A 22,062-nucleotide genomic window follows, 5' to 3' on the forward strand; every position below is an offset into this window, starting at 1 on the left:
CTTAAAATTCTGACTGCTAATACCATAGGAACAGGAAATGTTTATTTGACTAACAATTTCCAAGGGGAAATTTATGAAAATCTTGTGTATATTTTCTGTTTTTATCAGGAAAAACAAACAAACAAACAAACAAACAAAAACGTATTCAAATCAATTAGAGCATACACTGGCTATAAAGCAGCAGTTCCTTCTGTATTTAAGAGTAGTTTTACATGACTAACTTCAAAACATTTCTTTGTTTTTCTGCTACTAATTCTATGAGCTCATTGCCACGCAGCAAACGTATTTATTATGCTGTGCAAAGGTTGCAGCCAACAGAGATTTGTTACGTACAAAGTCCAGGTATCTAGGATCCTAGTAATAAAAGCATGGTGTTTCTTGCTGCTTCTTTATAATCCAAATGGGCTCAGAAAAAACAGCTTCTTTATAACTTCTCTGATAAGGACTGGGATAAACAGGAGGTACAGGCAGACGCTGGTTTCAAGCTTGAGTTCATTCACTTACTGACACTAGTTTTAACCTACATGCACAATACTGATAAACACTGGTAGAGTCAGCACTACTGATAAGACTACTTGCTCCCTGTACAAATACTGCACAGGTTTTGCAGTTGAAAAAATTCACAAGAGTGCTTGTCAAAAGTTGTTTTTGGCTAAGAACCAACTACAGTGTACTTCATCTATAGAGCCTGTCCTATCTTAGCTCCTCCAAGTCCATAAAGTCTACAGGAAATACAAGGAGATAGAGTTGTAGTCTCTTTAATAAAAATGAATCTGGAGCATCATATCTAGGACAGTTTAATTGTTCTACCACTAACTAGAGACCATAAGTATTCCTATTACTTCATTCTTCACTGGTTGATTAGACTATGTAAAGGAAAAATACAGAGGAGGAATTACTAATTTAATCAGGAAAGTGAGACAGTAAGTGAACAAGTATACAGTCATCGACAGCTGTTTTAATACTCATGCGTCTGACTAAGACTGTAAAGAAAACAACTGACTTCTGTTCCACTCCCAGATAAAGCCTGAGTGTTACCAGGAAACAGTAGCGATTTATTCAAAATCTTATCATTATTGTGTCCATTTTCAATTTTCAGAACTGTCACTGTGATGCTAGCTAATTGATCCCAGAACCGCTATACTCTATAGGTAAGTGGCATCGAAGTCCTCCTTCTTCCAAATAATAGTAAAATCAGTTATTTACCATTTATACCAATAGTTAACAAAAAATGATGTATGAATCATTCAGGATTTTAGTGAAGACATGCTTTGAATGTTACATTGAATATTTTAATTAAAAATAAACATGAATTACAATGTTCTTAGTAACACTATAGTAACTAAAACCTAAGGTGAGAAGGTATTTTCAAGACTATATTAGTCCTTTTGTTCTGAAAATGAAACATTTTGAAGATGAGTTCAGAACACAGAGGCATTTCTATGACATTATGGGCATTTAAAAACATTGACTGAGACAGCTGAAAAGTGTTTTCAAAAGCTGCATCTTTCACATTTGGAGTATCCAAATACAAGATTTTTTTCTTAGATCTTATATTCTATATGATCTTAGGTCAAATATTATGTAAATTTGTGCCATTAACTCTACATTTCCTTCATAATTTTGAGGGTTTCTGTAGTGTTTTTGTAGTTGAGTTCTTAGTTGTTGTTTTTTTCATACAAGTTCTCTTGCAGAAAAGTTTAACGATTTTGACAATTTTAGGTAGATATCTTATCTGCCTTCTTCCATCTTGATTTCTGGCAGTAACAGAATCCTAGCAGTCAAACTGTGTATAAGAAAGTCCATCAACTATGACAGGAAGTGGAGCACTGAATGATTGATCCCCTTTTCTGGTCAGATCATAGAATAATAGTGTTGATTAGGTTGACAGGGATCTCAGAAGGTCACCTGGTCCAATCACTTCTCAAAGCAGAGGTGACTTCAAAGTTAGAGCAGGTTGCTTAGGGCAAGCTGACTTGAATAATTGTCCTGGTTTCAGTTAGAACAGAGTTAATTTTCTTGCTAGTGGCTGGTAGAATGCTGTGTTTTGGCTTAGGATGAGAAGAGTGCTGATAACACCCCGACGTTTTAATTGTTGCAGAGCAGTGCTTATACTAAGCCAAGGACATTTCAGCTTCTTGCTCTGTCCTGCCAACGGGCAGGCTGGGGGTGCAGTAAGAGCTGGGAGGGGACAGACCCAGGACAGGTGACCCAAACTAGCCAAAGGGGTATTCCATACCATCTGACGTCATGCTAAACAATATATAGGGGTGGCTAGCTGGGGAAGGGGGCCGGACTGCTCGGGGTTAGGCTGGGCATCGGTCAGCGGGTGGTGAGCAATTGCATTGTGCATCACTTGTTTGTACATATTATTAGTAGTAGTACTACTATGGATAGCACTATTATTATTATTATTACTATTATTATTATTATTACTATTATTATTATTACTATTATTATTATTATTATTATTATTTTCCTGTCTTATTAAACTGTCTTTATCTCAACTCACGGGCTTCATTTTCCATTTCTCTCCCCTGTCCCAGAGAGGGAGGGGGGAGGGGGAGCGAACAGCTGCGTGGTGTTTAGCTGCCAGCCGGGTTAAACCATGACAATAATCTTCAAGAATGGCGATTCTGCAATCTTCCTGGGAGATCTGTCCTATTATTTGTTCAAATTCCGTATTGTTCTTTATATCTCTGGAATATCCCTTGTTGTGTTTTGTTTCCGTCAGCTTTCCACTGGTCATTCCTGAGAAGAGCATAGCTCCATTTATATGTTATAACATATATGTTATATGGAGAGCTGGGTGATCACCAACCACATGAAGTTTAACAAAAGCAAGTGCCAGGTCCTGCACCTGGGACAGGGCAACCCTGGCTATACATACAGACTGGGCAATGAGACGCTGGAGAGCAGCCCTGCAGAGAGGGATCTGGGGGTTGTGTTTGACAGCATGTTGAATATGAGCCAGCAGGGTGCCCTGGCAGCCAGGAAGGCCAACCGTACCCTGGGATGCATCAAGCACAGCATCGCTGGCCAGTCGAGGGAGGTGATTGTCCCGTTCTACTCTGCGCTGGTACGGACTCACCTTGAGTACTGTGTGCAGTTCTGGGCACCACAGTACAAGAAGGACATTAAACTGTTGGAGAGTGTCCAGAGGAGGGCAATGAAGACGGTGAAGGGCCTAGAGGGGAAGACATATGAGGAGTGGCTGAGGGCACTGGGCCTGTTCAGCCTGGAGGAGAGGAGGCTGAGGGGGGACCTCTCTGCGGTCTACAACTTCCTCGTGAGTGGGAGTGGGGAGGCAGGTGACCTGTTCTCTGTAAACACCAGTGATAGGACCTGTGGGAATGGTGTTAAACTGAGGCAGGGGAAGTTTAGGCTGGACATCAGGAAGAGGTTCTTCAGCGAGACGGTGGTTGCACACTGGACCAGGCTCCCCAGGGATGTAGTCACTGACTGCACCAAGCCTGTCTGTATTTAAAAAGCAATTGCACTGTGCACTTAGTCACATGGTCTAAACCTTTGAGCAGACCTGTGCGGTGCCAGGAGCTGGACTTGATGATCCTTATGGGTCCCTTCCAACTTGGGATATTCTATGATTCTATGATTTATCTCAAGGATGAGTTCATCAAAGAGGACACAGCACCCCAGATGGCTGCTCTCTTTCTAAAACAGCCTCTTATAAAGCAGGCTGTCATAGCTGGAGGGGCACAGTGCTGGCTTATGTTCAACTTTTCTACCAGTTCCTCTCCTGCAGCGCTGGTTTCTGTCAAGTGAGATCCCAGAATGTTCTATTAGTCTCATTCCACTCAAATACAAGGCTCTGTAATTACCTTTGCCGAACTTCACAACGGTCCTGTCAGCCCACATCTCTACTTTGTCCAAGGCCTTCTCAGTAGCAACCCTGACCTGTAGCTTGTCAATTCCTCCCCTCCATTTGCTGTCACCCATGTACTTGCTAAGAGTGAATTCTGTTCCATCCTCTAGGTTGTTAATGGAGATGCTCATGACTGACTAAAACCCTAGATGTAGAATTGACTCACTGAAAAAACTCCTAAAATGAAAGAATGCTCAGTAGAGATGGGCACAGCCTATTAAGCTTAGAGAGTAATATTGGATGGGGCTAACCACAGCTGTTGCAAAGAAGCTGACTACCTCAATACCAACGGACCAGAGGGTGGCCTTTGTTTTAGATAAACAGCTATTGACAGTTGAATGGATAAACTAATGGTGTAAATGTTTCTCCCTGAGTTCATTAAGAATGTGTGAATGCATCTCTGTGTTAACCAGACTAGCATGTGGGGAGTGAATAGCTGGCTCAACAGAAGAGTATAAAATTAAAAAAAAATAGCAAAATAACTTTGAAGACAGCAACAGGCTTGAGCAGACTTCAACCCAGTTCGTTCCCAGTGACTAGGGATTTCCAGCATTGTGACAGTTGAGCATAGAGACTGATAATGGGAATTACATTTGTAATGTAATGTACTGTGATCCAACTGCACACTGCAATTGCTTGTACAGAGATTTCAGTACATTTATTGCATTTCTAAATCAAAATCTTGTGAACAATCAAGTATCTTTCAAGAAGTAAATCTGATATTAAATGTTACAACCCCCATGAATAGAATATTCAAATGAGTTTCAGTGGGTATTGGACTCTGGCAGTGCTGAATAGTTTCAGGACTGGTACTGAGCCCCAGGGAAAGCCACTAGTAACCAACCACCAATAGTGGACTATATTGTATACTAACTACTCTCTGAAGCTTACAGTCTAGCCAACGTTACAATGAACACACCCAGAACACACCTCCCCAGTTGTGTCTCAAGTTGCTATGGAACATTATTTTGAAACCTTGCTACAGTCTAAACAAAAAAATAGCCACTTCTTGACACTATGCTAACTTTCTTCCAATCCTTAAGAAGTGACTGAAGACTTATAAAAATCAGCATTAAAAACACAGAGACCTCCTCAAGCAGCTTTTAAAAAAAATAATGTTTGGATGCAAGCACATCCCTATGTGCTTATTTGAAAGTATGCATTGTAATAGCTGACATTTAATATCTTCATTAGTGGCTGTTAGAGTGGAAAATACTCGAGCATGACCTTATATAGTCACCTAGCATACTTTCCCAAAGTGAAAATAAAATATTTCTATAAAACTTCTGCATATTCTGCATTGTTATTTACAGCATGTCTTCACTGACCATGTTTGTTGTTTAAAACTTCTAAAATTGTAAGTCTCCCAAACATGTTTTTCTCTTTATCTTTTTGCTTTCCTTATGACTTTTCTCTACTTTCTAATTTCTCCGTCTCAGCCATTGCTGTCACTTCATTTTTTGATTATTAGCTCCCACTGTATTTGTTCCTGTTGTATTTTCAATCCTGTGTGACTGTCTGCATTGTGGTTTTCTAGGACCTAGTATGCTATGAAAATATACTACTAATGCTCTCCTATGTACATTTAAAAGTAATTGGCTCATGATTGTTCTCTAATTTTAAGATGTTACTGGAAAAATTATGTCTCCGTTGTTTTGCTCATATTGAAATCTCCATAAAGGTGCAACTTGCTCTCCTCTTAATATAAAATAGCGTTATTCTTTTAAACTCCACTGACAGTAGAAGTTTTGTTTAAGACAGCTACAGTCACTGCCATGCTTAGATGAAAAGAGCTTAGTGTGAGGAGAATGGGCTATAACAGTCTTATGTGACTATCTGGCCTACTTTTAGTGCCTCCATTTCTGTCAGGCCTCACAGAAGTAGCAGGCTGGATGTGCTGCTAGCTTTTATGTGCTGTTTATTGGAGGTGGATGAAGTCCTCTTTCCAGTCATGTGACAGGCATGTAGGTAGTCTAATGATTAGTGAGATATTGATTATGATTAGTGAGATAATGATTAGTGAGAAACTTGAAACTGAAGGCAAGGAACAGAAATGCTGTCATCAATTCATGCAGACTGCTCCCTGTTTTTACCCAAATTTTAATTTGATCTCATGGAAGCCTCCTACTTCCAGTCACTATCTACGTTACTTTTCTGATATAGGCCTATAGGCAATGAATATATGCCTATACTATACAGTCAACATGCAGTGCACTTCATCGCAAAAATCTGCTGTTTCTGAGAAGCACTCCAAAACTTGTTAGATGTTTTTTGTGTTTGCGGTACGTCTGATCCTGAGATTGATTCATAGATAAACTACGGGGATGAGGAGTACCCACAGATGTAAAGAAAAGGTTTTTATATTAATCTAAAATTTTTCAGTGTAACATTGTTATATCTTTTGATTAGTTATACATTTTATCTTCAATGATTCACTCCCTGAAATAAGCATGACTGACTTTATTGATTCCAAGGAAAGGTTCATGTGAGAACAGTCACATAGACTAGCATAATTACACCTTAGCCTATATTTCTGCAGACCTGTTTGTGAAGCTTGTTTGCAAAATGTATATGACGCTTGTTTTTTTGTCTTGAAAATTATCAAATCATCCATACCTTTTAGGCTTGTTTGCAAGGATCCTTTTCTCAAGTCACTGTTTTATCAGGTGTTAAATCAGTCTTGAAATTTGGCCTCAATCCATCTGGACCAACAGACTTAATTAGCACATATTTATGTTTCATCATTTTGTAAGAGGGAAAATAAAATAATCAGATAAATATAAATTTCAAAAGCACATAGGAATTTCTTTAATATTTAATCTTTCCTACAGCAGGCATACTTAAGAGATGCTAATTATCAAGTTTCTAAATTTTGAAACAGCTGGAAATAAAAATGTAGAGTAGGATTTTCTTGTTGCAAGTTGCTCTTAGTTTGAAGAAAATGACAGTCACTTTACATGTTACTAAGTATCACTAGTGGCTAATTCTATAAGAATTTTTCCTGTCCAGGCTGAAAAAAAAAAAAAGCTTTCAAGACAAAACTTTAACTCAGTTTGTCCAGGTGGATGTGTGCTGAATTGATCTTTGAGAACCACTGGTATTCCACCACTGTGTCCGAGCCCTGATCCTCACTTAGCACTTGATTTGGGTGTCAAACTTTCTGATTAAACTCCAAACTATAACTAGAGGCATTTAATATATTAAATATTATATTATATTTTATATATTATATTTTATATATTATATTTTATATATTATATTTTATATTATAAATATTATATATTAAAAGCTATAAGCAAAAATAACTTTATCATAACTGGGTGTCTACACACTTGCGCTTTCAAAGGTATTTATGGGACCACTGTTACTCTAAGGCACATAATGTGGTAAATAAGTTTGATGTGGCAGCAGTAAAGAAAAAAAATGTTAGTCTGCTTGAAAAGAACTGTGAAGATTCAAGATGGGGACATGATACCAGGAAGACAGTTTGACATTTAAAATGCAAAGTAGAAAGGCTTTGTCTAAGAGAAATCTAGGAATTCTACACAGCCTCAAAAAAAATTAAGCTGTTAAGTTTGATGTAGCTTCAAAATCTGTATCAGTGCATTATGTACATTTTCAGTGCTGAAATTTCCTGGTTGCACTCACCTCTATCAAAGCTAAGGACAAAGGCAGATCAGGTCAGAGTTCTGAATCAGTCTCATAGCTAAGGTGACAGAAACATATCAATTAGTCTTCATAGAAAATATAAAACTGGAACAAAAATCCTACTAAGGCTCTTTTTCCTTCATTTAGCTCAAAATCTCCCCAGTCTCTCAAAGCTCTTAGCATTCTTCTGGATTGTAAAGAAAGTAATTACTTTTTCATACTTTTGTCTGATTTTCAATTTTTAATGTTTTAATTGCTCCCATATATGTATTTGTGTTTTCTACAGAAAACAGCAAAAATATTAATTTGAGAAAAATATGAACCTTCAATTGTTTTTTTCACAGAAAATCTTTTGGTCCAATTATTATTTTTTACCCATTTATGAATCTATAACTCAAAGAACCCAGTACATAATCTGATTTTCAGTCTAGCTATTTTGTGGGAAGTTACAGCAGCTTTTCTCTCATGTATGCTGACACTGCAACTGAAGGTATGACTGCAGTGGAGAATGGTTTAAGCAAGCATCAAATACACTATTTGGAGACTGTGGGTGTCAGAGCAGGCTAGCAACTGAAGTACATGCCTAAGCTCCCCAACGTGATTGCACAATCCATAATGAAGTCTGTGCAATTCTATCCTTCCTACTGTTTACCCATGTTATCACATTTAAAGCTACTATGTTTACAGATGTGCTTCTATTCAATACACATTTACATTCTGATTTTTATCTTGCTGGATATGTGCTTCCATTGGCATACAGTTCTCAAATAATTTCATATTTTGTCAATTGCTTAGTCAAGCCTTAAATGGCAAAAATATATTTTATTTACTTCAAAAGATTCCTGATAAGACTTTTTAGAGGTATTGCATGTTGTGTAATTCTTTGGGGGGGAAAAACGATAAGAATTATTCAAAGCAAACACTTTAGGGCTCAGATCAACTGATAATGCTCAACTGCAGACCACACTGACCCGTTCAACTGAAAGATCATCCTGACACAGAACACATGAAAGAAAATATTTTCCATGGACCACTATGACCATTTGCATGAATGTGACCTCAAGCTCCCCCTACCTTTCCCAGTCCCTTGCATTATCCCATGTAACACAGAAAACTGCAGTAAACAACCTGTCAGTTAAGCTTCAAAGCAATTTTCTTCAGACACAAGGGAAATTGGGGACCTACAAATATTGAGTCCAACTGCCCAACCACTTCAGGGCTAAAAGAAAAAAAAGCATGTTACTAAGGGGATTATCCAAATGCTTCTTGAACACTGACAGCCATGGGGTACCAACCACCTCCCCAGGAAGCTTGTTCCAGTGTTTGACCACCCTCACAGTAAAGACATTTTTCCTAATGTCCAGACTGAACTTCTGGCAGAGCTTTGTGCTGTTCCCTCTGCAGTCATCAGCTACGGAGGAACAGAGACCAGCACCTCAATCTCTGCTTCCCCTCCTTGGTAAGCTGCAGAGAGCACTGAGGTAACCTCTCGGCCTCCTTTTCTCCAAACCACACAACCCAAGTGTCCTTGGCCTCTCCTCTTAGGACATGCATTCCAGCTCTCAATACCAGCTTTGTTGCCCTCCTCTGGCCACTTTCAAGTACCTTAACAAGCCTTTTAAACTGAAGAGAACAGAACTGAAACCAATATTCAAAGTGAGGTCCCACAAGCACTAAATACACTGGGAGAAACACCTCGTTTCACCAGATGGCCATGCTGTGGTTTAATACAACCCAAAATGCAGTTTGCCCACTTGGCTGCCCTTCTTTTACGTTAGTCAGGGTGGTGACAGTGCAGTTTGACAATGAAATACCTAGAAAAGTCACTGTGTACCTTTTCTTGTGGGAATTAAACTATGTCCTTAGATATCTGCACAGAGAGTCTACTGTGCACCAAGCATGTCAAGCAGGACCTGAGATTATTCTCTGCCCCTGCACCCAGTTGCTGTAATTCAGTTGCACCCTCATTACTGAAACTTTCTCAGTCTCTAAACCAGGCTGATGTCCATCCAAATCTGTTGCAAAATAGTCCCAAGACGAGTCTATGATCACGCCTAGGACTTTTTTGAAAGAGTGTTTGTTGACCCGTGACAGAGGACTACTCCACACATAAGAATCATCAAAAAATAGTCAGACCTGTGATATAAAATTTGGACCTTTCTGAATGTAATGAATTTAATCATTTAATGAATTTAATCATTTAATGACAGATGAATCTGTCACTGATTTCCATTAGGGTATTTTTTTCTCTGCCTACTGAAAATAACATGTACACATTTCAGAAAATATTATTTAAATTTAACCTTGAGATAACATCTTAATATTTCAAACATAACACAGGTAATGAAGCATCCCAAAAGATGTTTAGATGTAGAGCTTAGTGATATGGTTTAGTGGAGGACTTGTTAGTGTTAGGTCAGAGGTTGGACTCCTTGATCTTGGAGGTCTCTTCCAACCTAGATGATTCTGTGATTCTTGCTTTTAATTGTTAAAGCTCCATCCACAGAATAGATAGAACCATGTAGTGGCCCTGCTACATTAAGTATGTCAAGGTATGATCACGGATTACATCAAATGCAAGTAAAAGCACTTTAGTGATATTGATGTTTAGCAGTATGTGGGAATTAAAGAAAAATTAATTTTGTGCACATATGGCCTGTACATGAACTATGCACAACTTTCCCTTGGAAATGTGGTCATTTTGAAGATGACTGTCTCTCTCTGTATTTGGAACCCATTCTTAACGTAGAAGTGAAACACGTTGTTAATGATATCCAGTAGTGCCTTATGATTTCTTAATAAGGTAACAGGGAATGTTCTAAACTAAGAAATCGATATAGAAAAAAAGTACTATTGTAAGAATTTATATGAAAATCCATGGGGTAGTACTGAAACCATGTTTATTCAGCCTTTTTAGCCACTGTTTTAGTTGTTGCTGTTTTGAAACCAAGGTACAATGCACTGGTAAACCTCACAGCACATCTGTGAAGAGCATAATGAGACCAGGTTTTGCACTGAGGCCATTGAGCTGGTACTAAAAACCTAGCATGTACATGGCCTGAATGTGTTTTACATGGCTTAGATTGCATGTAAAAGTAAAGTATATGAAGCAGAAATCTACACCTGCCCAGAAATACCACTTTACATGACAGAGATGGGAAAACTTAAGAGTAGACTGAATGCTGGGAAAAGAGCTTAGCACAAAGTCTGGACTGGGAGGTGCGACTTACATAATTTCCTGAAAGTGGCCAAACTCTGGGTCAAGAGTGAGCAAATTTCACATAAAAAATCATGCTATTGAGTACATTCTATCTTTCAATAATGTTACTGTCATCTTTTGAGTCTTGATCCTATATTCAAATTTGCAGATGAAAAATTCAAAGAGATTCATCAATCTGTGCAACTCTGACTGTGTAATCAGACATTGAAGTGTTAACTTCATATCTATTTTTTGTGCTTTAGGGGACAAGAAACTCAAAATTAATCTGTAACAAAAACAATGAAAAGCCAATCAGATACCAAAAAAAAAAAAAAAAAGAGAATATATTTCACTTTCCACACAGTATTAGTAACACATGTAATACTTTTTTTGTTGTTCCTTAAATATATGGAGTGAAATCCTGGCCCCAGTGAAGTCAATGGGACTTTTGCCATTGGCTTTAATAAGGACAAAATTTTCCCCCGGTGCTGTTGTGATTTTCAGCCTGTCTTTGCCCCTTTAATACTTGTGATGACAAAATCCTGTAGTTGAATTCCAAGGATGGATCAGCACCCTGCAGCAATTAAATCTGCTGTAGTATATCATCCTTTTCCAGTATTGTCTGAAAGACCCATCATGCAGAAATACATTTTGCATTATGCTGTATAACTAAAATTTAACAGAGAATAATTAAAGAACAAAAAATGTTTTAAGATGTTTTAACTTAAAATCTATGTCTAAACTAACCTCAGTGGGTAAAATAACATATGCAGACATTTCAGGGAACAGTATGCTTCCTGCACCTATCCAAAGGTAAGATTTGGCCACTCACTAAAAACAGAACTGGTATTAAAGGCCACACACATACATGTGAACATCCTGGTTCTAGTATGAGAGAACAGGTTGTGCAGAAAATATGAAAAGCAAGTACATGTTGTAATGACCACTGCCATTGTTTGCACTTTGACTGCAAATTTCATGTAAATGACTGATGACAAATGCCAGAAAACACCTTTAGGGAATTCATTCTGTTTGTAAACAGAGACAAGATAGAAAATATTTAACAAGATGGATATAATGATTAACATTGAAGTCTAACACTGCAAGGCCTTTAAGAAAAAAGAACAAACATGGAACTAGCTTAAAACCATAGATCTCGGCTTCAAAAAGATGCTGAGCACTGCTACAGCAGGAATTAGAGATGATCAACATTCCTGAATAAAAAGGTCTTTTACAGATTATAGACCTGAACCAATGAGATGAGGAAATTTAAATAATCAAAGCCTTTTCCTTTATTATTTTATTTTATTTTGTTTTATTTTATTTTATTTTATTTTTTTTCATGTTTTAATGAAAAGTGTGTGCAGAGATTACAGGTAAAACTGCCATCCTTAAACTTTATGCATCCAGTGGATACCTTCATAGACAGGGTCTGAGCCAAAACAATTATTTGGTTAATACTGTGGAAAGTTTGATTTTAACTTGAATGTGTAAAATTCACACACAGGTCTGCTCAAATTTTAAGTGAGCATGAATTAAGACCATACAAGTGTCGTCAGACCTGCATAACCCAAAACATGTACCTCTTCAGACACCCCACGGTGTTCATTAAATTCTGCAAGAGGCTAAACTTCCTTCTTCATATCCTGCTTGTAGGGCTAGAGCCAGAATTAGTTAATCGATATGGACCATAAAAATGAATAATTTTAAAAACCTGTTAGATCATTCGGTTTGTCTTTTTAGAGAAAACTAGACGACTGAGAGGGTTCTTTTCTACCTTATAGTTCTTGTGATCCCACGACTCACAATTCACCCATCACTACATGCAATAGATTGTTCTGATTGCATCAGAATTATTATTATTACTCAATATTTCTGATGCATTTCAATATTTTAATGTTAAAATATTATTCAATAATAAGAGAATTGCCATCACACATGCAACATAATTCTTCCCTCAGATAAAACTGATCTCAGTATATAAAAAGTCCCAGATGTCTTGATCTACATGTTTTAGAAATGCAGAATTTACTACGAGAAATAGAACTTTTGAATCTGAAGAACTAAAATCATTAAAGTTCTATTTTGAAGCTGATTACTCCTCTTCCTGTAGCGATATTCAGCCTCTCCATTAGCCTTTCTCTTCCACTGCCATGATGAAGAACTGGGAATTTACCCACTGGAAGCTAAATGTAGATTCCCTGTGGGTGCTTCTACATTAAATTTAGTTTAAAACAGGAGGTGAATCTCCATCCCCACTTACCTCAGTTTTATCAGCACTGCAGACCTGTCTCAGTGTGTGCAAACTTGAATGCTTTGGAATGAAACTAACTCAAAAAATTATTTTCAAAATTCTAGTGGGCATCCAGTCTATGTGACCACACTAGGGCTTACCTTAAGTAATTCCCCTGGCTTTTAAATCTACTTGATGTGGATACTGGGTCATCAGCACCAATCACCTCTCTTCATAGATCTACTCTGAGCATGCCACAGGAATTGCTAATGTAGATGGAGACTGAGATTCTCTCAACCCGCACAGCAGATTAAGTTAATGAGGTTATGTGATTCTCCTTCTATACTTCGCCCCCGTGAGATCCCACCTGCAGTACTGCATCCAGGTCTGGGCCCCCCAGCCCAAGAAAGATGAGGACCTGTTAGAGCAGGTCCAGAGGAGGGCCACAAGGATGATCAGAGGGCTGGAGCACTTCTCCTGTGAAGACAGGCTGATATAGCTGGGGAATTCAGTCTGGAGAAGAGAACACTCCAGTGAGACCTCATTGAAGTCTTTCAATATTTAAAGGGGGCTTGTAAGAAAGATGGAGAGGGACTTTTTACAAGAGCATGTAGTGATAGGACAAGGGGCAATGCTTTTAAACTGATATAGATTTGCATTAAATATAAGGAAGAAATTCTTCACTCTGAGGGCAGTGAGGCACTGGCACAGGTTGCCCAGAGAAGCTGTGGATGCCTCATCCCTGGAAGAGTTCAAGGCCAGGTTGGAAGAGGCTTAGAGCAACTTGGTTTAGTGAAAGAAGTCCCCACTTGTGGCAGGGGGGTTGACCTTGATCTGTAAAGGTCCCTTCCAACACAACTATTCTATGATACTCATACACAGCTCTACATTATGTTAAACTGACATGGAAGACGATATAGTGGCATGCCCTTACTACACAGCACCATGGAAATTGCACAGGAAAGAAACTCATCCTAACCACTACTACTGGGACTTTATCTACATAGCTGTACTGGTATGGTGTAGTTAGTACAACAAAACTCATCTGCTTTGGGTGGCCCCAATTAACAGAAATTCTACTTTATGCTTTGTTCCATTGTTCAAGAACAAGTCTCAATTTGCTCTTTCAACTGTAAAATGGTTGTATGGTCTGATACAATGGGCATATCTCCTCCTTTCTCTAAGAGTCATTGCCACTGAAAGTAGAATGTGCATTTTAAGAAGCAATAACTACTACCTACTGCTGTAAGTATTTCATGAAAGCTGTCTCCATGCTCTGCTTTTTGATATGCTAAGTTAATGACTATCTTTGTAGCAGTAACTATTCAAGATACATTAATAACAATATAGAAAAAGTATGATGTGTGATTGACATGTCATTTACTAAAATAATTGAAATGAAAGTCTGACTGTGTACTAGGTAAATAGGTATAGCAAATTAAATATATTTCAGAGTTAGTCCAGGTTGCCTGAAAATATTTCAAGTGGTTTCAAATTGTGCAGTTAACGTGATGACCCTTCGAGTGAAACTCTGAAGAACGTGCACTCTCATAGTTCATTATAGATCAGGCTGAATTAATCACTCTAGTGCTCCTTCCTCTACTGAACTAACACAAGCATATTTTCAAGCATTCTGCTAAACTTGTGGTTGTTCCTGCCACCTAGTGGATATCACTCGAGTTAACAAAAACATAAAAAGGACCCATTGAGGATACACTTTAAGAAGAAAATAGAAAAAAGTGCACAAACTTTTGTTTTTAGATGACCATTTAGAGTCCTGCTTAAAAAGTCTGCTCACTACTACAAAAACAAAACAAAACCATAAAAACTTCTGGATTGATTTCAGAGACAAAGAAAGAACAAACAGTGGTATACTGATCTTGAAGTATTGAAGGTTCTCAACAACAACCTCACCTTTTCTGGAAAAGCTAACAGAATGATGTGATTATTTTTATATCACCTGTTTCTAATGTAAATTTAATAATTTAAAACAATAATCCTGGGTTTACCTAAACTGGAAACAGTGCTCCATCTTCTGTGCGATTAATCTTAAATAAAAAATAAAGGGGTTTTCTTCATTTTCAGAATTTTGTAGTATCTTGTATTTCTGCTGTTGCCACTACCTGTCTGTCACCTACATATTCCCTTTCAAAGACACTTTCATAAAAGACAATCACAAATGCTATTAACAGGAATGCTATTTTGCCTTTTGAAAAGCTTTTTTTTTTTTTTTTTTTTTTTTTACACATACAATAAACAGACATCATTGGCTGCATTTATTTTATTATAAATGCTGTTTTATTTTCAAGTTTTCATGAGACTCTGAAATCAGAGGGCTGGAATCAAACCATGCAGAACAAGTTCCTCCACCCCTAAACTTTAGTATGTAAACTCAGTAAACAAATTCTATAGAAGACAATTTCAAAGTGCTTTGTTACAGCAAACTGTCCCTAAAAATGAAAAAGTGTAACAGTCATATATTCTAGTAAGTTCTATGATATTATTATTCAGAAATAATCATAACAATAAAGGACAGGTCCCAGAAAACAGATTAAAACTAGAATGTGTATTTTCTAATTCTCCTCCTCTCCCCCAGTGGAATCAAAGCAGTTATGATTTTTACGTAATTCTTGCTGAATATCAGGTGCTTCAGAATGAGATTCAGTCCAGTCAGCATATAATTTACAGAATCATCATCCGAAAGGAAATGTTAAGTATAGGATGAAGTCTTAAAACATTTTCTTCCCTTCAGCTGTGGACATATTCCCCTCTTCTCGTAAACCATAACAACTCCTGCCTTCCACAGAGGTAGGTGGTTAACCAGCTCTCCCCCCCACTCCCCACCCCCCTTTCCTCCAAGGAATTCAGTGAGGTTCACTCTTATTTTAAAACTCTCACAGAAGAGAAGCTGACAATTCCTCACCTCTTCTTATGTGGTATCCTCCTGATGGCAATGTATCTCCAGGATTTTTCCATCTGCTCAAATCAAATCAAATCAAATCCACATTTACCACCCACCAAGGGTGCTTTAGGAAGGCTGCAGACTACTGAGACTACTGTTGGTGTTCAGACTGGGAGATGAACGTCTATGCCATCCACAAGGCATCCTTAGGGTAATGTTTCAGCATCCATGTTATTTTTTTAATAAAGGATAACATTGTTTTATGTTCTGTCCCCTCCAGGGAGAGAGAGTTCTGAACAGTAGAGTATTTTCAGCTGTTGCTCACCCCCCAACATTGTTCTCTGTCTTGGCAGACAGCTGGCAGTAGAACTTCGTTTATGATATTGTGCTAACATGTAGCAGGAAGAACAGGTTTGCTTTCTTTATAGCACACTTCCATCCATCCACAAGGAAAACTAATATCCAGTTCTTCACAAGAAACCCAACATGAAAGCATACGGAACACAGTAAAACAGTCAGATTGTCATCTCTTACAGAATTAAAAGAGCGTACATACAGCAATCTCATACCATGAGCACAAAAAGCTTTTCTAGTGAAAAGCTTTACTTTTTCATTAACTGTTTTTAGGGCCTATGTAACAGTAACAGCAAAAATTTCCTGAAGAGAAGACTAATACTCTGGCCTTACATGAGGTGCTTCCTTGTTAATTACTTTGATATATACAAAATACGTGAGGCTCACGTCAGGAGTTTCATCTTATAGACATTTTTTTATTCAAGACTTGTTAACAAAGAAAAGCCTCACAAGTACAAGATAACGTTAATTCTTCTTTCATATTATTTTACATTGTATTATTTTACTTTTATTTCTGTCAATGTGATATAAATAAGCTCGCCAGAATTTGTTTACTTTCCATACTGGATAAAACAGCAAAAATATGGTTACCTCACAATAACAATGAGGAAGGAAAGCATAGCTTTTTGTGGGAATAACAGCAATACAGCATTTGTAAAGATCAACAGAGGAAGAACTGAAAACGTAGAGCTGGATGTTCCACTTACACAGTAAACAACACTGGGAAAACTACTTCAGATTTAGTACCAACTGACATGCAGTTTCAGCAGTATTTTAAAACATTCTCTACTCAAATGTAAAAATTCAGTAGATTTTGCAAGTTTTTCAAAGTTCACTGTAGGGATGTTATGGGTTGTATCAATACTGTTATTTCTGCTTTTGGCCATTATATGCTTCCTGAATGCTTACAAAGGCCTCTAGTGACACTTCACGTCTCAGAAATGTTATTGGAGGAGCTAATTTTTGAGATTTTTAAATGTTTTATGTACACCTGACACTTTTCAATGTAGATACCAAGTATAGGAAAAAAAATTATACCAAAGCAAACCAAAGAGCTATCAAAAAATGCCACCCTATATCAGAAAAGACAATTCCTTCACTGGTTGAAGTAATGCAAAGAAGTTCTGTAACAAAGGCATAAATAGCTGTTTTCTGTTCCCATAATAAAGGTGAGAAAGCTACATCATCTAATCTGCCCTGACAGATTGTCCAGTCATCTTCTCTTTTCCTTTCCTCCCAGCCACAGTGGCACAACTTCAAAAAGGAGGGACAAACTGCATTCCACCATGCATAACTGCACATGGTTAAGGCGCTCTGCAGGGAAGTGGCACACAGTTTTTAAACTCAGTCATGCTGAAAGAATCCATTTCTGACTGTTCTAGCCCTAAGATTATTATATTACAGCTGCCATTGCCACTGTAATTTAAGTAAGAAAGGGTGTAGGTATTGCTGCCTTTACAAAATAAAAAATTGTGATAGTGCTATGCCTTTAGGAGTGAATTTTGGATTGTAATATGAGAACAACACTGACTTCTGTTTAAATTACAGATAAAAGCATAGCACCACCTCACATCTCTTTGTAACATTTAGTATTCATAAACTCAAGATTGCTCCTTGCCTATTGCCATACGGAGGCAGCATTCTCCCTTTGCACTGAAGAGGAGGACTAGATGCTACCTTGGATTGTAAATTTCAGTCTGAGGTTTATAATCTTGCAGTAATATAAATTATTTATAAGTTTCAGTCTTACCTTTGCTCCCTATAAACATGATACTAATGAACTCCATTCTTACCTAACTCAGCCTAATTAGACCAATGTGATGGATGTGAAATCTGATAATCTAACACCAAGTAAAATACTTACATTTATCTAGTTAAACTGCTTCCAAACACCTTAGAAAAGGGAAAATTTCAGTACTGTGAGTCATTAATTCATCTATTACTATGCTAAATATAGTAGTATTCTACCTTTAGAAATACACTGGACATCCATCTCTAAAACAGCTAAACATGTGATAATCTTTAGAATAAGATTCAAGAAACCTTAGACTACTCTTAAAAGAACACCCCAAAACTCTTGTCAGTATATCAATGCAAAATGCAGTACCTGCACATCAGCAGATAAAACAGTATTTGCAAATTAACAGATTTATATGAAAAAAGTGCAGTATGTACTTAGCGGTTAAAATTACTGTTCCAGATTTCTTGAGCTACAGACTCATTTATTTGCAAGATTTGAGAATTTTCCTTAAATTTGCACATCCTGTTAGAGGTGTTCAGGGAGGGTAAGATGCCTCCTGCAGGAAAGCCTTCATGAGAAACTACCTGAAGACAAGTATGGATGTGAAACCCTGCTGCTACCTCAGATTGTCAAAACCAGTTTAACAGCATATAGGTTCTGTAGCTGAAAAGAGACAAAATGGGAAGACTGGAGTACAGAGAGAGTGCATAGGGCATTTCTGCATTGCATTACTTAAGACAGTAAACAACCTTACTGTTCAGAATGAACACATATACCCTTATTTTCTATCAAGGAACAAAACAAACTGCACAAAATTCATGTGCAGTGACTGAAGCAATGAATGCTTCTTCCAAAGCAGTCTGCCATTAATGACATACTGTGGGGGAACATAATAATTCAAGAATACACTAGGCATTCTCTCCAGGTTTAGAAAGATAAAGGTGTAGCAATGATAGACCTGTACGTTCTTCATTCTGAGTAAACCTTACAAAAAAAGATAGAATTTCATGGCCACGAGCACTTACCTGCAAAATTGAATTGAGAACTACTCTCAGTTTTAGGGCTAATTCAAGTAGGTATAACACATTAAATATATATAATCCAGACTTCACTATAAACTGTACTTGGAGATTACTGTATCTAGATTACTGTAAAAGCATCTTTTCTCTCCTGCCAGTTTAGAAAATATGAACTACAATGCAAGAACCCTGACCTGTGGCAAAAAGCTGTAAAAAGTGAAGGTAAGCCCTTAGAAACTATTACACACGTACAAATTCATTCAAACTGTGAGGGAGAAGCACTGTACACCTGTTGATACTTGCAAGACTGTTCTTCATACCAAGTTTCTTGTTGTGACCACCTCAGTAAACTTGTGTTCTGAATAAGAAACTTTAAATAAATAAGCAAATGAACAAATAAATAAAAGCTCAGCTTTCTTGTAGAAACCTACCCAGGTTCCATGCACCAGATCCTGCTGATGCGGGACATTTAAACTTCCTATTAAGATGCACTCAGTTCTATTCTGGAGAAATTCTTGATGATGGGAAAGACTGAAAGCTCTCAAAGCCTCTTAAGGTATTTCCTGAAGATTCGATGACCCACAATTCACAGACATCTTTAAAAAAGGTTAAAGACTGTTATGACAGACAGCTGCAAAAAGCAAGCGTAAGAAAACAAACGAACAAAATAAACTAACAACGTGACCCTGAGCAACAAACTAAACCCCAACCACCTCCTTTCCCCCTCCCCACTCAGCACAAGATGGAGGCTGCACCTCAGCTATGCGCTGTGCCGATTGGCTGGAAGCCTTTAAGGCGCTCCTGTCAATCAACTCTAAGTCCCGCCCCGGCCCTGAAGAACGTGTATATGTGTGTGAGGCTGTGAGTACGCCGCCATTTTGTCGGTGTGGGAGGAGCGGCGGCAGCGGTGTATCGCTCGTCGGTCTGGTGTTAAGGTGGTGGGAAATGGTCGTGCTGTGGTGGTTATGGCTCTCCCACGTCCCTTTCATGCTTGTGAGTGTTAAAGGTGCTGCTGATCGGGGGTGGCAGTCATCTGCGTGTTGTGTGTGTTGTGAGTTTGAGCCCTGCTTCACGTTCTGCTTATGTCAGGTTGTCAACTAGCCCTGTGCAGAGCTGCTGCTGTTATGAATGTGCAGTTCCCTTAGACTTTCACTCCTGTCCTACCTTCGGTTGTGCTTTAGAAGTTCTTTTATCATTTTTTAAATCTGCATTGTAGCGATGTGTAATAGATAATAGATTTTTGGCTGGCCGAAGCTCAGCAAACGAGTAGCTGTGTGACCAGTCTTGCTTAGCAAGTATTTGTAGTGTTCTGGCTCTGTTTTTTGTTGTTGTTGTTTTTTGTTTTTTTTTCTTTTTTTGTTTGTTTTTCCCCTTTTTTTCTTTCTAACTTCCAATGAAGAAAGGTCTTTTATGGTTTTAGGAAGGTGGGTTCAGTCTTGTAATTCTGTTTTTTGAAATATTAACACTTTAATTAAACTGGGCATAAGGAATTTCTTAAGGGTGTTTTGGGAGGGAGGAGTGTTCAGAGGAGAAGAAGAGTTGTACTTTCTGATGAATTTATTATCTTTTAGAGAGGTGCAGAGCTGCTATTATAAGGCCTGAGGCTTCTAAGAAGTATGTTCTGAAAGTATAAGCCATACCTGGTATAGAAGGTGAGTAAAGTTTTTGTGAACTTTAAAAATCTGATTGTTTCAGTGTGATGCTGCTGTTTGGGTTATGATAACTGGCAAAAAAAACATAGATGCCTAAATTGTAACACATAAATGAAAACAGTGGAAGTAATGAGGTTCGCAAAGCATCGGTGATGGCACTTTCTATGATTTGATTCTCTCTGTTGTGATCAGGTGTTTCTGGCAGGTAGAAAAGACCATTTTGTTTTATTTTTTTTTTTTACTGGGAAAAGTGCAAGGCATGGGTGTTGCTTAAAGAAGGTGTAGTCGGATCTGGATTTGGTACTGTTTTTACTAAGAGTGTTGGCTTTTTTGGTTAGTTTTGACTTTTGGTTGTGTTTGTTTTTATTTTCTGAAAAGTCAAGTATCTACAGTGTCATCTCATCCTGCTTCAGCTGAAGATGCTTATGGCAGGGGGATTGGGATTAGATGCTCTTTAAGGTCCCTTCCAATCCAAACCATTCTATGATGGTAAGCTTTACAGTGGAGTAAAGAATGACAGGGAACAGTATTTCTTCTGAAGATGTATGATCATTAGTTACTTCATATATGCTTGCGATAAGAGCTTCTATTCCAATTCTGTTGAAAAATCTTTTGCAAGATGAGGAAGGTCTTGTTCTGATAATTTGTAGTTCAAATGGAAAGCTTCACTTTTAACATTATGTAAAAAGTCATAGATCAAGCATGTTTTGCCCAGTTCGTGTGTTTATGAGCTGTCTTTGCATTTGACAGATGTTGACTGCCATAATTACTTGGTTAGAACAGTGGCTTAGTTCATGGAGTTTCTTGGTTAAATTATAGGCATGTATTGCCTTTTTAAACAATGTGGAATTGCAGATCCATTGAAATGTCCAAATTTGGATGAAAATGGAAACTGATCTTGAAGACCAAATTATAGATGAAGGTTAGGGCATAGTTTGAATGGTTTGAGGGTATTTAAACTGTCAGAACCAGATGTTACAGGGCAGTACAAGTTAAGACAGTACAAAACATATTTGACCTGATTGTTGATGGGCATGGCAGAAATGTTAGACATAGATAATGTGTTCTGTATGTCCTTGAAATTAAGAAAACATAAAATAAGCTAAAGCTATATGTGATAGTGTAATGAATATGATTCAAAAGATGAAGTAAAAGGTAAATCAGAGCATTAGATGTCATTGGTTTGAAGAAATATTTCACATGAAAAGTTGCATAAAAAGAGCACAGTGTGAGAAGTCATTCTTGGTAATTCCTATATTAAAAAGAAAGAAATACACTAGAAACACTTTTGCAGGTAAATTTAATGAACTGCAGGTCTAGTACAGTGATGCTCTGAATCTCCTTTGGAGAGCACTGTGGTTGAATTTATTAGATATAGATCAGATCACCAGATACTTATAAAGGACATGAATTGCCTTCCACTTCTTTTGA

General features: G+C 37.7%; 1 protein-coding gene across 14 annotated transcripts in view; it reads left to right on the top strand.

The window, feature by feature from the left end:
* Nucleotides 1-22,062, top strand: part of TDRD15 (tudor domain containing 15) — a 210,791-nt gene that overhangs the window by 4,170 nt on the left and 184,559 nt on the right. For 3 of the 14 annotated variants that reach the window (XM_082757704.1, XM_082757708.1, XM_082757707.1), the window contains 4 exons: nt 1,100-1,151; nt 19,138-19,201; nt 20,551-20,631; nt 21,010-21,120. The gene's annotated coding sequence lies outside the window, so the exon portion shown is untranslated. Of the gene's footprint in view, nt 1-1,099; nt 1,152-2,734; nt 5,281-15,715; nt 15,771-19,137; nt 19,202-19,881; nt 19,973-20,550; nt 20,632-21,009; nt 21,121-22,062 lie in introns of those variants that run through there. The other 11 variants (XR_014317270.1, XM_082757711.1, XM_082757712.1 and 8 more) reach the window with 8 other exon arrangements.

The sequence above is a fragment of the Aythya marila genome (assembly GCF_965140915.1).
Source record: "Aythya marila genome assembly, chromosome: 3".
Lineage (NCBI taxonomy): Eukaryota > Metazoa > Chordata > Aves > Anseriformes > Anatidae > Aythya > Aythya marila.